We start from the raw sequence: 6,625 nt of genomic DNA, 5'->3' as shown, positions 1-6,625 counted from the left end.
TGCAGGTTTCACAACAGTGGCGGATCCAGGGGGAAGGGGGGGGGGGGGGACCCCCTTTTTCCCCCCCTTCTCGGAGGGCAATTGGACATGAGTGGACCCCCCTTGCACAAGAAAGAATGGGAGAATAGTATCCTTAAAAATTTTCCGCCCACCCCAAAACAAACAAAGGTCTGGATCCGCCACACTAAGTTTCAATTATTGGGAGGATCGAGACATCAGAGGCCGAGTTCAAAAAGCAGACTTACGATACCCGAGAAGAAATCCGTATTAACAAAACAAAATTTGTCGCAACTTTTGAGTGACTTACAACGAAATATTACGACATTATCCAAAGTGTCTCACAAACGTTTTAGGGCAAACACGGCCGCACATTACTTGGCTATTTCGCCGCGACCAGCAATGAATATAGAAGCGTGGGCAAGAGGCATGTGTTTTGCGCACTGTTCACATGCATCCCTACTTGAAGCAGTATAAGGGCAACGCTAAACTACACACGGAGGATTCAGCCGACGAGTCTGCCGAGCTGTCCATCCTGCCCGTTAGAGCTAAAAAGGTGCAGGACTGCGATCAACGGCGAGATGCGCCAATGAATCAACGAAAGCAAATGCCACACAAATCTTCAGTGCACGCAAAAGGATCCTTCACCTATGAATGGCGTGAACCTGATTTGGTGATCATTAGCGCCCCCTCGTACTTCAGTAGTGATTTTTAAAGTGGTGAGCAGCTGTACGACCCTACCACACGAAAAGGCACATTCCTGACTGGATGTGCCTTTTTAATGCCAAAGCATTATATGTCCATGGAGCGGAAAATCCGAGTTGTACCAAACGTTAACAGAGGAATAAAAGAAAGAATAAAATGTGCTTCCACGGCTGAGATTTGAACCCAGTGCTGCTGTGTGAGAGCCGGGCATGCTAGCTGCTCTGCTATCTCAGCCGCTTCGGAATGTGACATTACTCTCCCCTCAAAAAGAAGCTTGTCCCATTACAGCAAACGATGGAATGTCTTTACCCGTTTTTTGTCCCTGTTTATCTGAGGCTGTTTTTTCATCATGTTTGACGGCATCGGCGTTGATGTGCCCGAAAGATGGTCATAAAAATATGTCCCCGGTTCGATGACATCACACTTCACGTGACGACATGACGTACCATGATGTGTGACGCCGTATTATGTAACGTAATACAAATATTAGAGGGGCACTTAGTTATACATAAGTGGATTGAATGCGAAAGCATTGCCATTCCTAACAATAGAGGAAAAAAAAAGGAAGTGCCGTTTGGAATGGCAATGCTTTCGCATTCAATCCACAAAGGGATACCTAAGTGCCCCTGTAATATTTTGAGTGGAGTAGAGCTCAAATAAACGCCGTACGGTGCAGTATATCCATGATTAAGTTGCTGCTAGTCGTGAGGCTTAATGTTTTGCACCAACAATACCATAGTTTCTACTCGGTTGCGACGAAGTGCCACTGCGCTACGAACTTGCTAGAAATTTCTGCATATGCGACCACTTTCTTCTGGAAACCTATGGTGACCTGCCACTCGCTTTTGGCCAAAGAACAGTGGAAATACCAGATGTGAAAACAGCCATAACAAGCATTAAAGAAATCAAGATGGGGGTCATAGCATTAGCTTCCCAACGTGGCGAGACTAGCACAGGATTTCTGTTACTCGCCGTTTAAGACAGGAGTCGACTTTTTCCGGTCTGATCTTGAAAACAAAGTTTGGTTCCGTTAATTTTTTAGCAGAAAGCCCGTGCTTTCCCGTTTGTGGGGTCATTTTCTCGGTTCAAAATATGATGCAGAGTCCTTCCCATAAAAATGTATGGGTGCCCGCTAGGACTCTTCGAAATGGTTAAATTAACTGAGGTCATTATACTCTGTTGCCACTCTAGAATAGCAGAAGGCCCTCCCACAAAGCCCTTCACTCTTTTTAATAAGCAAACACTAGAGAGGAGGAGAGCCGAGAGGACACCGCCAATCATGGCGAGCAAAGGGAATGTGGGAGGGGCTTGTGCTATTCTATAGTTGCAACGGACTATAACAAAAGTTTACAGTACTATGAAAACAAAAAGACCAAGTATGCACAGAGATTCGCAGGAAGTGTAGCAGGGATAGAATAGAAAAAACTGCAGCTGCAATATTTACCCTTTAAATTTCCCTCGACAGCACAGGAGAGATGACATGCTGGTGGTCAGCGCCTGGAGGGCCACCCCCTTGCACTGGGAGCACATCCAGTCTGAAACGAACAACAAACAAAAAATTAAATGCATGAACAATCCGCACATGCTGTTATTTCGCTTCATTGGCCGCTTTAGAGAAAGCAAGCATGCACACCGTTGTCCAACCATGTCAACTGCTAGCCGAAACTTTCTGCCACCAAGATTAGGATATTGTTTGCGCTATAAAAAAAAATTTACACACTACCCAGCGGGCACGCTGAAAGTTCAAACATTGAAGAAACTACAACATAAAACTTCCATGCAAGAGCTACACCTCGTGGACAATACACAAAAGTATGTTCAGTGTAAACCTTGGTGCACTGCAAGGCTGATTTACCTCAGCGAGTTTGGAACATCTGCAGTTCCATTCTTTTCAAGATATTATGCCTGAAAATTTGTGACAAATTAACTGGGTTAAAATTTTTTAATCGACACCCGGCCCAAATATTTAGGAAGTATACTAGTGGGTTAATTTCTCACTTACCATAATTATTTTCGGCATCCTGAAGGCGTCACTTCAGGGACTTTTCATATTGTATTTACCTCGCCCACACAGGTGCAACCACACTGAAATATTTGCAAAGTTTCAGGCAGGGTAATTAAACGTCTGCAGTTTCTCTCGAACACCGCTGTCACGAATTTTGTCTTTTTTGCCAGTTTGGTCTGTTTATAGGTGGTTTGGGGGCAGGGTCAATTACAATCCTCGCACATGTTTACCTGACCGTCAAAGGCTTGAGCTCGGATGAGACTATACTCCTTTTCATACTTAAGGTGCAACGCTGTCAAAGCTACTGGCGCGAGTGTGGGGCTTGGTCTTGTTGATCATTTCCACGCCTTCTCGCACAAACAAAACCGTAGATGAAGCCACGCACTCGCGCCAGTAGCTTTGACAGCGTTGCACGATAAGTATGAAAAAGATAATGCCGGCCGAGCTTCAAACCAATGGGAAGAGGAAGACAAGCGTTCCGGGTTGACCAACCACGAACCTGTGACAACCGCATAGGTCAATCAACACATGTCTTATACCGCTTAAACACTGTGTCGAACTGCAATTTGAAGTTAGTCCCAATTCCAACGGTGTATGAACAGGGGCATTCATTTCGTGGCATGCCTTGAAATTAATCGAAGTCACGCAAGCTGGGAACACACTGCTGCTGCTTCATTTGGGAATAACTGCGGCCCTCGGCTTGATCACATCACAATTGCAAAATGAAAGAGAAAAAAAAGAGGAAAAAGGAACAACTGCTTTATCAAAAGTTCTAACCGACAAATGTAAACCCAGTTCAATTCTAGAAAGCCAGGGGACCGAAGTTTGTCCTAACAGTACAATTTAGTACACTTCCATAACTTCAAAACAAAAGATGGATATCCTCTTCAACCATTTTGACTGAAAAGGAATATTGTCTCTGCATGAACCGAATTCCAAGGAAGTCTAACTTCGGAAATGTAATGAAGTATTGTCAATGTAATCAATTTATAGTTGAAAGACATCAGTACACTGCTAGACCAATAAGACATTTCCTAAAGCAACGGACTGAAAGTAGCATTAGGAATTCAATATGTGCTCTGTTGACATGAGCTACACTTTCTCGGACCATACACAGAATGAGTGGCAACTTTTCATCCAAACATATAGGACAGATAAGGCAAACCCAACTACTTAAAAAAAGGAAAAAAAAAACATTCTAGCTTAACGAGAAAATATGGAGTTTTAGAATATCGGTCGCTACTTTACCGCGCGTTACGGACGGCAAAATAGCGAGGATTGCGGCGAAGAGTTTTAGATTAGCGTTTCTCTGAAGGGGGACCCCCCCAAACGCAAGCATCTCGCGCTTAAAACGCCACCAAGATGTCGCGGCAGCTTTTATTTGAAAGTTAGAATGTTTTATCTTGAAAATTAAACAAGCTTTTTGTCCAGAGTAACATTTTTGTAGTTTTATTACACTGAATGCCGCATGTTTTGTTTTTGTCGCTGCCAAGCTGCTCTGTTGTACTTACGAAGCCCAGACGATCCACTACCCAGGCATGCTTACATGTCTGCCGCGATCGTAAGTACACGCGCCTCGATAGCTTTGAGCTGTGAATCCAGCGATCCGTGGCGTTTTCAATACGGGTCGACCATACCGACCGCGGTCGCCGAGTGCGACTCACGCAGTTCCCGAGCGGGCGACGGCGTACGCATTCAACGGAGATGTCGTGGGCGCCGCCTTTTGCGGTACGCCCACCCTATTATCGATAAATAACGGGCCCCAAAGCTCGAGTCCGAAGCTTGTTTTGGGTCGGCGCATGCACAGCAGCCACGAGATTATTCTAAAACTCCATAATGTTCACTTCTCGTTCAACGCGTACAATGCAAACAAAGAAGTACACTTACCAACTGCGTTGAGTTGCTCGTTCTGTTGCGTCGTCAGCCTTCCGCGCTCTTCTTGAACATAATCATCACAAGAGAAAACTTCACAGATAGATAAACTTGATTAAATTAGCACATTTCCATTTCTAAAGACATTTCCATACCGCGAAACGGCGAAACACCCAACGGTTGCAAAAATGGCGAAACCATGCCGGAAAAAGAAAAATACAAAGAACTGGTGTCGCTACCGATGGGGCGTCGAAGACGCGATCCTTAAAATATGAAAACGAAACCAGTAAAAGTTACAATACTGAAACCGAAACTGACCAAATCGCGATAGAGGGGCGCCGTAAATAGATCTGTTCACATGATGCATCTTGTTGGCGAATCTTGTGTCGCGAAACTAGGTTTCGGGAAACAGATTCCCCGTCTGAACGCAACCGAAAAAGTGGCGCGCCTTCGAAAAAAGTGGCGCGTGTTTCTCGCTTCTGGAGCAATTTTTCGCTGAAACCTCACCGACGCCCGTCAATCTCCCGAAGGAGAAACGCGGACGCTGCCAATGGCCGCTCGACTTCGCGGTCTGACCTTCGAGGAGGAGAGAGCTTTTGGAGGATTCTGATCTTTGGCCGATTCCGTATCCGAGCCGAAGCCGCAAGAAAACAAAACAAACAAGTCGAGCGACATACGGGCGACGAGTCTTGGTCCTGCTCGGTTGCAGGTGTGTTAACGGCGCCTACAGTACGGATTGGGGGCGCGCTGCAGATTCGTCAACAGTCGCGGCGGGTGCAAGCACTGTATATAAACATGGTGACTGGGGATAACGTTCTTTATTAGCGGTGCAAAAATGTCCGAAATGCTTCGAGATCATCTCGCTGTTTTTCCCGGGTTTGGCAGGACTAGTAAACCCGTTGAGCTGAATCTGACGAAATTCATTGAGTGGCATTAATAAAACAGGCTGTCTCTTCGCACTGTGCGTACTTCATATCATTTTGATGCGAGACGCTTAATATTCCCGGTGCAGACAAGGTTTGTGCGAAATTCTCGTGAGTCAATACGTCACAGGTTTCGCGCGTCAAACTCCACGTGTGAACAGGCCGATTTCGCGAAATCTTGGTTTCGCTAAACTGTGGCGCGTTGAAGACATACATCGTTTGAATAAGCCTTTAAAAGTAAAAGAGGGTGAATACAGTTATTATTTTAAGCACAGGAAATAAATCTGTATATGAGAACTAGCACCGACGTGCTATTTGCTTCGGGTGCAATGCTGTAGGGAGTAGATTTATTGATATATTTTTTTTGATAACACTCATTTCAATGTGTAATGAGTAAACACAAAAGAATCGCAATTGATTGGGTAACGATAAACCTCACTTGAATTTGTAATGAGTAAACTCAAAATAATTGATATTGATTGGGTAACGATAAACCTCACTTGAATTTGTAATGAGTAAACTCGAAAGAATAGATATAGAGTGGGTAATGATAAAACTCGTTTAACGATGAGTTTCTTATGAGTTTCATTTGACTCTATAAAAACACATTAGAAGCTCAATTGAAACTCATTTTTCATTTTTGTAATGGTAAGGCATTTGAAGTGGCACTTATATCATGGGCCTTTGGGTTGTCGGTAAATTAGCTCGCTACCCCGACTCTGCGCTGCCACTCTGCATGCGCTGGTTCGCAGATGTTTTAAAGGCTATGCGTCCGATGATCTTGGAAGTGGTCCTGGAATAGGGTGGTTTTACATAAATGTAGCTTCTTCGGGAATTAATTATATAGTTTATAAGCCCATGCAGGCGTATTTCTTAGAAGCTGCACAATTACTGAAAATTAGTTTGTATAGTAGCAGCAAAAACGGCCGAATTGCCCTCAGTTGCCTGCATGATATGTATTGAACCGCCAAAATATGAACGGCAATAGTGCCGTAATATGGAATGTTTATATTCTTCCTGTCATTCTTTATTCCAGCCTTGGGTATTCCGAAAATACACCGTTTAGTCTGAATTGTCATTTCCAATTAAAAGAGACACTGCTGCAGATCTCCAAAAGCTTCCT

The sequence above is a fragment of the Ixodes scapularis genome, unplaced genomic scaffold (genome assembly GCF_016920785.2).
Source record: "Ixodes scapularis isolate PalLabHiFi unplaced genomic scaffold, ASM1692078v2 PGA_scaffold13__105_contigs__length_92229423, whole genome shotgun sequence".
Classification (NCBI taxonomy): domain Eukaryota; kingdom Metazoa; phylum Arthropoda; class Arachnida; order Ixodida; family Ixodidae; genus Ixodes; species Ixodes scapularis.
Note: the sequence above shows the minus strand (reverse complement) of the source record.